This window comes from Phascolarctos cinereus, unplaced genomic scaffold (genome assembly GCF_003287225.1).
Source record: "Phascolarctos cinereus isolate Bilbo 61053 unplaced genomic scaffold, phaCin_HiC Scaffold_1;HRSCAF=81, whole genome shotgun sequence".
Lineage (NCBI taxonomy): Eukaryota > Metazoa > Chordata > Mammalia > Diprotodontia > Phascolarctidae > Phascolarctos > Phascolarctos cinereus.
Window position 1 is genome coordinate 165,103,736 of NW_027555514.1, and position 15,641 is coordinate 165,119,376.

The following is a 15,641-nucleotide window of genomic DNA, read 5'->3' on the forward strand; positions in this document are numbered from 1 at the left end:
GGAGGACCTGAGTTCAAATCCAGCCTCATACTCATAACACTTCCTAGCTGTGTGACCCTGGGCAAGTCACTTAACCCCAACTGCACTCACCAAAAAAAAAAAAAAATCAATCAACTAAAATTTATCACTCTCAGAAATACTACAAATAGGCAATATAGAAATATAATTGGAAGGGATATCTATCTATCTATCTATCTATCTATATATATATACATATAGATATATATGTATGTATATATATGTATATACATATATATGTGTGTGTATATACATATATGTATATATGTGTGTGTATATATATATGTATATATATATATATATATATATATATATATATGAGTTTATGGACTCTTCAGAATTTTATTAAAAGAAAACAATGATATTGAAATACACAAATATAGTAAAAAAATATTTAATCCTATGTTAAGAATCTCTCCTCTAGAAAAAAAAAGAATATTCTATTGACTTTTTTTAAAAGTATTTTTTATATGTTGCACATCTGATAAAAGCACAAGATCAGTCAAACAGGACAGATTTCTAAAAGTTTGTAAGTATATTATTTTAACTCAATAAGCCTTAATTAAGCATCTTTTGTACAAAATTTATGTAAGGCATAGCCTTTACTTTCACAGAGTTTTTGGTCTATGAACATTGTTCATTTGCAATGAGAAAGTGCTACAAAATGAAAATAATACTTCTGCAAATGATCCCTTCTCCAGCACAATGAGAAGAAAACTTTCAGTATCTGTAGTGAAAACAATGATGGCTCTCTCTTTTATAAAAGGCTATTCCAGGGGAGTGAGAGCTATGGTAGGTCCTACCAAGCTGTAACTTCTAGGACAGACATGGTGAGGGATTATATATATGTCATCCAAGGATCAGCCTGGCCATGTTTATACTCACTTAGGTTACATTGATTTGGTCATTTGGTGATGAATTGTTTGGTCACAGCAGCTTTCAAAGACTATGAAGTGAAAAGCAGCATGTTGTTCAAAAAGCCCAAGGCTTGGATTAGAATCTCAACCCTGACCCTTATTACCTCTGTGGCCAAGGGAAAGTGACTCTATTTCTCTGAATGTCAATTTCTTTATCTAGAAGAGGGTATAATATCATGCATAGTAACTATTTCACAAAGACATGGTGAGGATGACCTTAGAACCTCTTCTATGATCTCTGGATAACCCTCTAACTCTTGATCCAGTATTCTTTAAAGATGTGTATGTGAAGTAACACAAACTTTCAAGTAATATAGATACTTCATTTATTTGATACTAAGCCATAGCAGGACTGATGAGAGAAATTATTTTTCTATTATATTGAAAAATAATGATTAAATTAGGCCCCAGGCTTTTCTCCTTTATTTCCTCAATCAGGGCCCAACACCTGTAGAAGGTCAATCTCTGAAAGATATGACTGATTGAGATTGCTCTAACCCTGGGGGAACATGTTCTCCCATCTTGGGCCTGACCCAACCCAACTTGGATGCTTTACTTCTGTTTAGAGTATAAACAGAATCCAGTTTTAGTGATTTCTTATTCTAAGGGGAACAGCTCCCATCCCTGTACCCCTGCATTGGAATTTAGGATGACACAACTCACGAAGAAGAAAACTGACCACAGTGGTCTGTAAGGAGATGGATTCCCTTGCCTGGATTAATGGATGCAGCTAAGGCTCATGATCATGCCACATTCTCAGCAAGAGGACCTGAAGACTTCCGGACAACAATCTTCATTAAGTGTCCACCAATCCAGGCTGATTTTCACTTGCCAGGGACATTTCTTTTAAAAAATATATATTTAAAACTTTGAGGATCTCCATGTTTTTGTCTTTGATTTTCCAAGAGAAACCACTGACCATTAACTTATTATTAGCTAACCTAAAGCATAAATTAATTATTAATTTATACAGAAACTCTGTCTCTTGGGATTTTTTCATTCATAACAGTTAAGATCCACCTTAGTATATGAGTTGGGCATGAGGGGAGGGATGTACTGTAAGTAATATTAAAATCACCCATACCTGGGAAGTATTGAAGTGACAACAAACAGTGGCTTCAGGGTAATAAGAACCGTTATGACTCAGAGAATATTCCTCCCTCTTAATTAGGCTCTCCTTAACCCCACTATAGCATGACGGGCCAGATATATTAAGATTTTCTAATTTAAGGAGGGTCTTAACTTCCAGTCTCTGCTTCTGAAAATGAATTTTGCCACCATGACTCAAATATCTTCTTACGCTAGAACTTCCCTCAGCACCTAATACCTTCTCACCTTGACATCCAAGTGTCAAATACTTGACCTGTTGGCCACATTCTGCAATATTCCTAGTACAGACAACCAAATTAAAGTGTAATTGGGAAATTTTTAACAAAATAAATAAAAATACAATAGAATACAGCTGATGTTAATATGTGGTTTTCTAAGTCATTATGCCTCCACAGGCATATGTATGGTTTTAGTAGCCCCCATTACTATTTGAGTTTGACCCTAGTGACCTGGAACATCCCTCTACCATGTCAAATGCCTTCTTCCATTTTTGAATTCCTTCTAGGACCTTCATTTTGAGGAGAGGTCTAGGTTCACCACGCTTCATTTCTTTTCTGGATATGCTTCTGACTTATGGACTTCATCAACATGGCTCTTTGTGGGTACCTTTCTTTAACCACATTTCCCCCATTATACTGTTTTGTTTCTAGCAGTATCCCCAGAACTTATAGAGAACCTTGTACACAGTAAGAACTTAATAAATGCTTGCAACCTGCCTGACTTAAATTTTGTTATGCTTAAGTGTCTGAAAATTTCTATGCAAAGTCCTCTGTTGTTAATATTACCCATTTGGGGATACATGGTAGAAGAGCTATTTACTAGGTTTTCATACAATACTCAACACTCTAATACACAACAGGTTGCTCAGTAATTTCTTTTTGGGGGGATATTGAATCACTAGGCGACCTGAAAGCTACTCAGAAATGGACACTGACAGGTTTTTTGCAATAAATTGTCATCAATTTTCCTTCTACTTTTTCATCATCATTTTATATTTCACCTTTGGCTTTACAGTGTTTTACAAACAGTAAATCCTTATCTTCCCACTATCCCTGGGAAGTATCCTGAAGATAAGACTCTAGGTCCTTTTATTGGAGGTGTGGTTGGGAGGGGAAGGAGGAAGAGGAAGAAAATGCACAATCTTACACAAATTGTTTTATCTCTTGGAGTCAGTACTACAGGTATCACTAAGAATATTAATTTGTCAGGTTTTAATGGGGAGCCATAAGTCTTTCCTAAAAAATCTCAGTACTGCTATTATAATCACAGCAGAGGCAATTTGGCAAAGTGGATAGAGAGGAGGTCTGACCATCTTGAAGAAGTAGGGTCAAGTTGAGCTTGTGATACATATTGGGTGTGTGACCTCAGGAAAGTTTTTACTTAAACTCTGAGAGCTCCAGGCAACTCTCAAAGACTAAGTGGAAGAAGTGGCACAGATCTAGAATGATTGGGTGAGATTGTTGTTATTGTTGTTGTTTATCCCCTGGGAGTTCAGGTTAAGGAAGAAAGTGCAGGTTCATTCCCCTGCCAAAAAAGTAGCTTCCATTATAATTTTACAAAATGTTCTTTTTTTTTTACATCTAAATCCCATTCTGTACTTACAGTTGAACAATGGGGTAAATAAAGCAGGAATTATGATCTTTGAGTCAACTCAACAAGCATTTATTAAGCTCTTACTATGTGTCAACAATTAGATAGAGCAATGGGCTTGGAATCAGGAAGACTTATTTTCATGAGTTCAAATCTAGTCTCAGATACTTATTAGATGTGTTACCCTGGGCAAATCATTTAACCCTGCTTTCTTCTATTCCCTCATCTGTAACAATGAGCTGGAGAAGGAAGTGGCAAATCATTTCACTATCTTTGCCAAGAAAACCTGAAATGGGGTCATGAAGAGTCAGACACTACTGAAAGGATTCAACAACAGTATATGCCAAGCACTATGTTGTACACTAGGGAAACAGACAAAGAGAAAAACATCAGGCCCCGCTCTCAAGGAGTTCATGATCTAATGAGGGAGCCAATATATAAGTAATTATGTAAGACAAATAAGACATCTATAGGATGATTTTTTTTTAAACTGGAAACCAAGGGTCATAAAGAATAAAATGACTTGTACTAGGTCTCACAGGTGGTAAGTGGTAGAACTGGACTTGAACACAGCTGTACTGGCTTTAATTAAAGGCCCTTTTCATATTATTCACTGCCCTCTTTATTTGTTCACCATTCAGTCCTACAGCTACTTTGCCCTTCATGATTAAATCAATCCCTTTTCTTTCCCTTCCTCTCCAAACCCTTAAAATTAAGTTCATTGATCTTTCACATCAAAGGAAGAAACATTTCTGAAGGCTAGTGTTTTTTTTTTTGTGTGTGTGGTTATGTTATGTTATGTTATAGAATAGATATCTGTAAAGCATTTAGCACAATTCCTGACATATAGTGTATGATTAATAAATACTTGCTCCCTTCCTCTCCTTAATAATGATAATGCTAATAATAATTATTATCACTGTAATAAAATGAAAAAATTAAATCTCCAAAAAGAACCTCTGGCTTTTGCAAAGAAAATATAGCAAATGTTTCAGAGGAATGGGAACATTTTGAAGACAGCCCTTATAAGATATGGTTTGTGAAGTAAGCTAGCACTGTAATTTATTTAAAACACAAATACTACTAGCCCAAGAACTTTCAGTCTTTTAATTTTTTTTTATTCTTGAAAATCCCAGCAAAAGGCATCTTCAGGACTTTATGATGGTTGCCTATATCTGAACCAGAGAAAATGTCACTCAGTACAAAGAGGTTAGGCTCAAAATACTGACAGATTCAGATATAATAGAATCCTCTCAATTGGCACACCCCAGGGGAAACACATGTTAATTAAGCAATAGTTCAGATTATTAGATGCTCGTAGAACTCCATTGTGCTCCTATATATCCCTCATTATTGCATGAATGGCTTTCAAAATAAACATTGTGCACAGCATTAAAGCATTAAAACACCAAGCTCGATGTAAAAGTGACTATTTAACAGCCATGCTGCAGCTGGCAAACTGCAGAAATCTAGCAAATCATCACAGTAAGGAATTTATGCTAGCAAACAATAGGTCCTTTTTTCTAAACTTTTTTGCCCATGTTGGTGCTTACTGCCAGGTGTGTCAATGAATCTGACCACCTGAGACATATCAGGAGATCTCATGAGAGTGGTGCTAAGGCAATGAAGTGTCCAGGGGCATGCAGCACAGCACCACTTAAGTGACAGAAGAGAATGGGGAGCATCCAGACAGCCAGTGCCTGAGCCATAGCAGGAAGCAAAAGCCAGAGCAGGACTTAAGCAGATTAGTGCCTGACCAGTCCATTCCAGAATATTAGCAAGAGAAAGGGCCCAGAAGGCACCTGAGAATAGAAGAGTAGAGGTAAAAAGACAGGAAAAAAGTAGGAGAAAAGGATGGAGGGAAATACAAAGCTGTTAATTATAACAACAGGAATGGCATAAACTCAATGGAATTTATGGAATAGAGTAGAATGGGTTAGAAAGAATAATCAAATGATATGTTTTTCCCCCCAAGGAATAAACTTGAAATGTATAAAAAATACTATTAAAATAATGATCTAGAAGAAAATACATCATGTTTTACATAAACAATAAAATGTAGGAATAGCAATCATTATTTTAGACAAGGCAAAATTTAAAAAAAACACATGATAAAAAGATAAGAAGGGAAATTACATTATGATTAAAGGCGTATCAATATTACACACCTGTACACATATGCACTTACACATACACACAACAGCATAGCATCTAAATATTTAAAGTAAAAGTTAATCAAATTGTAGAGTAATATATAGAGTAAAACCCTAAGAATTGGACATGTCAATCCAAATTGAACAAAAAGTTAAACAAGGAATAAATCCCATACTTGAATAGAACTATAACAAAGTTAGAGATAATCTGTCTCTGGAGATTACTGAATGGGAACAGAAAGGAGTTTATATAATTTTTAAGTGTGTATAGTACCTTTACAAAAATGTACCATTTATCCATGCATTCAAAATATCATCAACTGATTCAGAATTTAAGGAATATTTAGTATGTTCTTTACTGACTGCAATACAATAAAAATTACATCCATAAAGGAACTTTGAGGAAAAAAATTGAAAATAATTGAAGTGGTGGTCCCAGTCCCAGTTCCTGGGAGCAGCCCTGGGGTGGCAGCTGATTCCAGGGCTTCTAGCCCACAGACTGAGGGGAAATCCAGTGGCTGATCAGAGGGGGATTGCAGGGATCTCTTAGCTGGTGCAGGATTCTCTTGCTTTGCCTGTGGTTGGATCTCGGTAACAGTTCTGGGTGGTGGTTTTGGGACAAGAAGTAGCGCTGGCATGGTGGAGCTTGTAGTAGTGGTAAAGAGAAAATCCTCCTCACAGTTCCAAGACAGAAAAGAGTGCTTGTGGTCACTCATAGACCAGAGCACAGGCCAGGAGAGGAGTAAACACCTTGCCCTTGATCATACCACCTTGGAAGAACTGAAAATTTACTGGTCCCTAGAAGTATCTCTGAAAACAGCTGCATAAAACACTGAAAGCTTGGGACAGTACATTCTCCACACTGGAAGCAGATCCCGACCTTAACAAAGAGTTTACAACTCAAGTAATTGGCTGGGATCATGAGCAAGCAGCACAAAAAGAGTCAGACCGTAGAATCCTACTTTGGTGATGAAATAGATCAAAACATAAATCCAGAAGAAGACAACAAAATCAAAGCTCCTCATCCAAAGCCTCCAAGAAAAATATGAAATTGAAAGAATCCACTGATCACCTTCTGAAAGAGATCCCTAAAGGAAAATCCCTAGGAATATTGTAGCCAAATTCCAGAGTTCCCAGGTCAAGGAGAAAATATTGCAAGCAGTCAGAAAGAAACAATTCAAGTATTGTGGAAACATAATCAGGATAACACAAGATTTAGTAGGTTGTACATTAAGGGACAACAGGGCATAGAATATAATATTCTGGAGGGGAAAGGAGATTGGATTACAACTAAGAATCACCTACCCAGAAAAACTGAGCATAATCCTTCAGGTGAAAAATGGTCATTCAGTGAAATAGAGGACTTTCAAGCATTCTTGATGAAAAGACCAGAGCTGAACAGAACATTTGACTTTCAGATACAAGACTCAAGAGAAACATGAAGAGGTAAACAGGTAAGAGATATCATGAGAGATTTATTAAGGTTGAACTATTTACATTCTGCATGGAAAGATGATATTTGTAACTCATGAGTCCTTTGTCAGTATTAGAATAGTTAGAGGGAAAATACATACATATATATATATATATATATATATATATATATATATATATATATATATATGTGTGTGTGTGTGTGTGTGTGTGTGTGTGCAGATAGATAGACAGATAGCACTGGGTGAGTTGAAGATGAAGGGATGATATCTGGAGAATAAAATTAAGTGGTGAAAAAGTATTATATGGAGAGGAGAAAGGGAAAGGTAGAATGGGGTAAATTAATTCACATAAAACAGATAAGAAAAGGCTTTTATTGTGGAGGGGAAACAGGGGAAGGTGAGAGGGAATGAGTGAATCTTATTCTCATCAGATTTGACTTAAGGAGAGAATAACATACACGCTCAAGTGGGTATGGAAATCTATCTTACCCTACAGGAAAATGGGGAGAGAAGTGGACAAGAGTGCAGGAGGATGATAGAGGGGAGGACAGATTGAGGGAGGGTATATTCAGGAGCAAACAGTTCTAAGGAGGGACAGGGTCAAAAGGGGGGATAGAATAAATGGGGGGTGGGATAGGATGAAGGGAAATATACTTAGTTTCTCACAACATAACTGCTATGGAAGTGTTTTGCATAACTACCCATGTATAACCTGTATTGAGTCGCTTGCCTTCTCAATGAGGGTAGGTGGCAAGGGAGGAGGGGAGAAAATTTGGACTCAAAGTTTTAAAAACAAAAGTTAAAAAAAATTGCTTTCACATGCAAGTGGAAAATAAGATATACAGGAGATGTTATAGAATTCTATCCTGCCCTACAGGAAAATTGAAGGGGAAGGGAATAAGAGAAGAGGAGGAGAGATAGAAGGGAGAGCACATTAGGAGAAGGGGTATACAGAATGCATGTTGGGGTGGGAGGAGGGATGAGATGGTGAGAAAATCTGGAACTCAAAATCCTGTGGAAGTGAATGTTGAAAACTAAAAAATAAATAAATATTTTTTTTTAAAAAAAGGAAAAACAGAAAAAAATACTTAATTCTGTATGTCTCTGTAAAAAGGGAGGGATACCATCGATTTGGGGGAAAAAAAATTCTAGGACATCATTTCTCCCAAGGGCAACTGGTAATATTGATAACTTCCATTTAAATAAAATATTGTTAAGAAAATTGTACACATGTCCTAGCATGAAATTATATATATATATATATATATATATATATATATATATATATATATATATATATTATATATATATATATACATATATATTTCTTTTTTTCTTACAAAAAACAAAATAAAACAAAAAAAACCCCAGTAATTATCAAAATATGGTAATGTTATTTTTTTATAAAGTGATTGTTCATTGGATGAAATTAAATATATAACCATACAGAAGGAAACTAACCTTGATCTCATAATTAAACTAAAACTGCTGTTGTCAGTTACCAGTTGTCTCTTAATTGCTAAGTTCAATGGCTTTTTCTTAATCCTCATTTTTTTGACCTCTCCACAGACTTTGACACTATCAGTTGTCATGTTCTTCTTGATATTCTTTCTCCCTAAGCTTTTGGGACTCTATCATCTCTTAGTTTTACTCCTACCTATCTGATAACTCAGTCTCCTTTGTTGCATATTCATATAGTTCATGTCTACTAAGTATGGGTGTTCAACAGAACTCTTTCCTGGGCCCTCTTCTCTTCTCCTTCTATACCATTTCATTTTTTAAAATCCCATCATCTCCCATGGATTTAATTATCATATCCATATTGACTATTCTCAAATCTACTTATCTAGTCCTAACCTTTCTCCTGACCTCCAGTCTTAAATCTCCAACTGTCTTTCTGATAGCTGGACCTAGATTTCCTATCGACATATTAAACTCAACCTGTCCAAGACAGGTCTTGTTAACTTTCTCCTAAGTCCTCCCTGGGAAACCAGATGGTGCAGTGGACAGATTGCCAGAGCAGGAGTTAGGAAGTCTCATCTTCCTTATTTCAAATCATGCCTCACTTATAAGATATGTGACTCTGAATAAGTTGCTTAATCCTGTTTACCTCCCTTTCTCATTTGTAAAATGAACCAGACAAGGAAATGCAAACTACTCTAGTATCTTTGGCAAGAAAACACCAAATGGGGTCATGAAAAATAAGATATGACTAAAATGACTAACAAAAACAACTCCTCCCAACTTATAAACTTCTCTATTACTGTCAAGGGCATCACCATCCTCTCAGTTTCCCAGTCTTATAACTTACATATCATCCTTGACTATTCATTCTTACCCTTACCCATTCAATCTTGTTGCCCAGACCTGTATTTGCAACTGTTCCCTAATATACCCACCCCTCCTCTCCTCCAACACAGTGACCATACTGGCACAGGCCTTCATCACATCAAGCCTGTATTAATTCAATAGCCTGTTGTTTACTTTTTCTGCCACAAGCTCTCCCCACTATAATCCATCCACCATTCAACTTCTATAGTGATTTCCTTTCTTTTTTTGTTTTTTTTTTGTTTTAATATCTTTTACTTTATTCTATCTTGAATATGTTTATCCTCTTAAAATATATTATTTAATATTCTTCCAATTACATGTTAACACAATTTTTGACATTTTAAAAAGTTACGAGTTAATCTATTCCTCCCTCTCTCCCTTCCCCTTCTTCTGTTCCCTGTCAGATGTAGCTTATACATGTGCAGTTATGTAAAACATTTGATGAATAGCATTTTTCATAAGTCCTTCAGAGTTGTCTTGGATCATGGTATTGATGAGAATAGCCAAATCATTTACAGTTGATCATCTTACATTATTACTACTACTTTGTACAATGGTCTCCTGGTTCTACTCATTTCACTTTGCATCAGTTCATTCAAGTTTCACCATTTTTTTTTAAGAGCATCCTGCTTATCATTTCTTTTTTTTTTTTGGCAATTGGGGTTAAGTGACTTGCCCAGGGTCACACAGCTAGTAAGTGTTGAGTGTTTGGTCTGAGGCCAGATTTGAACTCAGGTCCTCCTGACTTCAGGGCCACTGTTCTACCCAATGTACCACCTAGCTGCCCTGCTCATAATTTCTTATGGCACAATAGTATTCTACCACAACCATATAACACAACTTGTTCAGTCATTCCCCAATGTCCAATTCTTTGCCACCACTAAAAGAGTTGCCATAAATATTGTTGTACATATAAGTTCTTTTCCTTTTTTTTTTTTAAATCTGTCTTGTGAAACAAACCTAGTAATTGTATTTCTAGGTCAAAGGATATGATGGTTTTATAGCCCTTCGGGTATAGTTCCAAACTGCTCTCCAGAATGTTTGAATCTGTTCACAATTCCACCAACAGTGCATTAATGTTCCAATTTTCCTAGATTCCCTTCAACATTTGTTATTTTCCTTTTCTGTCTCATTAGCTAATCTAGTAGGTATGAGGTAGTACCTGAGAATTATTTTAATTTGTATTTCTCCAATCAATACTGAGTTAAAGTATGCTTTCAAAAGGCTATAGCTACTTTTGACAATTTCATCTGAAAACTGTTAATATATTTTGATCATTTGTCAAATGCTGAATGGCTCATATTTTCATAAATTTGACTCTGTTCTCTATACATTTGAGAAATGAGGCCTTTATCAGAGAAACTTGCTTCAAATGTTTTTCACAGTTATGATTGTTAATTGTATTTCCCTCCATCCTATTGCATCCTCCCTCATTTATTCTATATTCTTTCTACTTTCACTCTGTCCCTCCTCAAAAGTGTCTTGCTTTGACTACTTCTTCCCCAAATCTGTCCTCTCTTCTATAACCCCCCCCCCACAAACCATTTTATTATCCCCTTCTCTTCCTACTTTCCTGTAGGGTAAGATAGATTTCTATACCTAATTGAGTGTGTGTTTTATTCCGTCTTTGGGATCTGATGAGAGTAAGGTCCAAGTATTCCTTGCCACCTCTCAATTTCATCAAGAATACTTGAAAGTCCTCTACTTTTTCGAATGTCCATTTCTTCCCTGAAAGATTATACTCAGTTTTGTGACGTAGGTGATTCTTGGTTGTAATCCTAGCTCCTTTACCCTCCAGAATATTATTATATCCAAACCTTCTGATCCGTTCACGTATAATTTGCTAAACCTTATTTCATCCTGCCTGTGGTTCCATGATACTTGAATTGTTTCTTTCTGGTTGCTTGCATTTCTTTCTTCATGACCTGGGGGCTCTGGAATTTGGTTATAATATTCCTAGGAGTTTTCATTTTAGGATCTCTCTCAGGAGGTGATTGATGGATCCTTTCCAATTCTATTTTACCTTCTGGTTCCAGGATGTCAAGGCAGTTTTCCTTGGTAATTTCTTGAAAGATGATGCATAGCCTTTTTTTTAATTATTATTTTAATCATGGCTTTCAGGTAGTCCAATAACTTTTAAATTCTCTCCTGAATCTATTTTCTAGGTCAGTTGCTTTTCTAATGACATAGTTCACATTGTCTTGTATTTTTTTTCATTTTTTTGTTTAGCTTTATTGTTTTTTGATTTCTTATAAAGTCATTACCTTCCATGTGCTTAATTCTAGTTTTTTAAGGAACTATTTTCCTTTTTTTAAGGCAATTGGGGTTAAGTGACTTGCCCAGGGTCACACAGCTAGTAAGTGTCAAGTATTTGGTCTGAGGACAGATTTGAACTCAGGTCCTCCTGACTTCAGGGCAGTGCTCTATTCATTGCACAACCTAGCTGCCCCCAGAATTATTTTCTTCACTGAACTTTTATACCTCCTTTTCCATTCTGCAAATTCTACTTTTAAAGGAGTTCTTTCTTCACTGAATTTCACCCCCCCCCTCCCCATTTGTCCAATTCTACTTTTCAGGGCATTCTTCTCCTCATTATTTTTTTCCACCTACATTTTTTACCATTTGGCCTAGTGTGTTTTTTAAGATGTTATTTCCTTCAGCATTTTTTTGTTTGGTTCCTACTTTACCAAGCTGTTGACTCTTTTTTTCATTATTTTCTTGCATCACTCTCATTTATCTTCCAAGTTTTTCCTTCACTTCTCTTACTTGATTTTCAAAATCCTTTTTGAGCTCTCCCGTGGCCTGAGACCAATTCATAGTTTTCTTTCACGCTTTGATTGTAGGAGTTTTGATTTTGTTGCCTTCTTCTGACTGTGTGTTTTGATCTTCTTTGTCATCGTAGTGTCTTTCTATTGTCAAATTTTTTTTTCCTGTTCTTTATTCATTTTCCTAGACTCTTTCTTGACTTTTAACTCTTTGATAAAGTGTGACTGCTTTCAGGGTCTAGGGCACACTGTGCCAAGATTCATAGGTTTCATACAGCTGTTTTCAGAGATATTTCTAACAGAGATAGTGTAAGATTTCAGTTCTTCCAAAGTGGTATGATCTAAGGAGAGACGTTCACTCTTCTCCTGGCCTGTGCTCTGCTCTGTGAGCTACCACAACCACACTTTCCTGCCCTAGAACTTTGGTGAAGGTCCAGGCTCCACTGTGGCTATAAGCTCTAGTGTGCTAGTGCTCGTCCTTGCCCTATGATTGCCACCCAGGACTACCACCTGAATCTGAGTATGGGCAAAGCAACAGAGTCCTGCCTTAGTGCTAGCAAAGAGACCCCTGTAATCTCCTTCTGACCAAATATTCAACCCCCTTACTGTCTGTGGGCTGAGACCTCCAAAAGCAGTTGCTGCTGTTACTGATTCAGTGGTTCTCAAGGCCTGCTCCTGATTTGCTGGTGCCCTGTCTGCACTGTTACAGCTGGAACTGGACTGCACTCCACTCTCATCCTATGTGACAGACCTTTTTTTCCAACTTTCTAAGTTGTCTTTGGCTGGAAAATTATTTCGCCCCATCCTTTTGTGTGTTCTGCCACTTCAGAATTCATTTTAGGGCATTATTTAAAGGTGTTTGGATGAGTTTTTGGGGAGAATTCAGGTGAGTCCCTACCCTTTCTCTTCCATCTTGGCTCTTCACCCTCCATAGTGATTTTCTTAAGCACAGGTGTGACCATACCAACTTCCTCCCCCCCTCCACAAACTCCAGTGGCTCCCTACCACCTTCAGGATCGAATACAAAATCCTCTGTGTTCAAAACCCTTCAAAACCTAGCACCTGACTCACCATTCCAGGCTTTTTACACATTATAATCTTTCTCCCCAAGCCCATACATTGTCTCAAAAAAAAAAAAGACAAAAAGATCATACAACTTTCACAAATGATCTGCTTGTCTAAAATTCTTTCTGGCCTTTCTTCTATTCATTTTTGTTCATTTTAAAAATGCTTCATTGGCTCTTTTTTTTCTTTCTATTCATTTTCTCTCTTTCTTTTGGCCTGTATTTGGATTTGAGTAAAAGTTATCTGGACCAAAAAGTTCTATTAATATCATTCATTTTAAAAAATGCCCAGTTCCTACTATATGTGAGTCAATATATATTTTTGACAGGCAAGTCAAAGTCCTATTTCAAGTTCAGTGTTGCTCATGTGATCATGAGTAAATCACAATCTCTCAGTGCCCCCAGAGATACAAATAGACATCATTGGAAGTTGTTTTGAAACCAAGAGCTTTCCTTAATTCTTATAACACAGATCCTGTCACCTACCATCCCTTTGAGGAAAAAAGAAATCATATTCTCATTTACTTTCCATGATTTCTGTTAGGATCCAGAGAAAAAGTATTTCACAGAAATAACTGAGGAAATTCCACTATTTGTTTGAGTTATGCCATAAATTTTCTTGAATTCTTTGGAGAACTTATGAAAGACTTCTATGCCTCATTCTCTTCTTGTTCTTTTCTTGATTGTTTGTTTTAATTAGATGGGGATTATTGCAGAATTTCAGAGTTAGAAGAGAACTCATCGCTAATATGATTTAATTCCTACCTGAAGAGAAATCTTCTGTACAATATCTTGACAAGTGCTTACCTGTCCTGTGCTCAAGATTTCAGTGATGTAGAGTCTATTACCTTCTGAGGTAACTCATTCCACTTTTGAATAATTCTTAAGAAGCTTATCTTTCTATGAAATGTGTCTTGCAACTTCTTCCTATTTTATTATTTATAATAAAATCTAAATCTTAGTTCAAGAACGAATATCTTAAACTGCTTACAATTTGCAAAGTGTTAGTATCACTGACCCTGATATGAAATTTATGTGGTCATACACTTTCGGAGTTGACAGGACTCCTTGAGATGATTACTATTAATATCTTTGTTTTATAGAGCAAATAAGTCCCAGAAAGCTTAAGCAAGTTGTCCAACTTCAAAAATCTGTTAAGTGAAAGAAAAGATTTGATATTAGAATCTAAGTCTCTAGATTCAATCCAATTCAACAAATATTTATAAACACCCTCCAAGCCAGAGATATAGAATGAAAAATTCATGTAGTCATATGCAGAGAATGATAAATAACTGATGGGTAGTACTTGAAATCTAGTAGTATTCACACAATGTTAAGAGATTTAGAGGAAAGTCCTCAGCACTTTGGAGGGAGACAGATGCTTTTTTTGTTTTATAAGAAGAAATTAATTAATCATACTGAATAAGAAGGCATGAATGAGGTGAGATCTGACCTGTTAGAGGAATACTAATATATGTCTACCAATGAGGTCCCAGATTTATGTAGCCATATTCATGGTACGATAGGTTTAGGGACTGAACCAGAACCGGCCTGTAGCTCATGGAGGGCTAGAGTGCACAAAGGAGGTTAGAGACAGGAAAGTCAGTAATCACACAGAAGTTTAATTTTAAAGTGAGGGAAAAGGCTTGCAAGCAAAGAGGCAGATTAGACACATGTGCTGGAGCCAACTTCCTCAGGGGATCCCAAGGTAGTGTGGGGAGATGATGATATTAATACCTATGGCCACACAGTGAGTTGTAGCCCTGACAATGAGGGAAAACAGCAACAATGTGACAAGCTTGATTAACAGCAAAGCTTTGTGACCAGGAACAATTCTGGGATTTTGCTGTGGCTGAGATCATCCAGAGGGTGAGCGCAAAGGATTGTTGTTATGTTAAGCTCAGGTCACACACCACTTGCTGGGCCTTAGCTCTGGAAAACAGTGTGTCTTCTAATATCTTGCCAAGAGAAAATCACCCCACTTTTAGTGGTAGGGTCAAGTTGGCTGTGTGGTTACTATTCCGGTCAAAAAAACAAAAACAGCTTCACTCTTAACCCTTTTTCTTTACTCCTTGCTAATTATCTATTCAAGTTCTAAAGCAATCAAGAAGCATGTGCTGATATTCTTAAACTAATGAAAATTTGCTATTGTCTTTCATCAGCTAGTCAATTAACTCTGAGTTTATTTAATAAACTGTGGAAATCTTTTCTTAAAAGCCATCATTTATCTCTCTTTCAATCTCAAACCCCATGATTT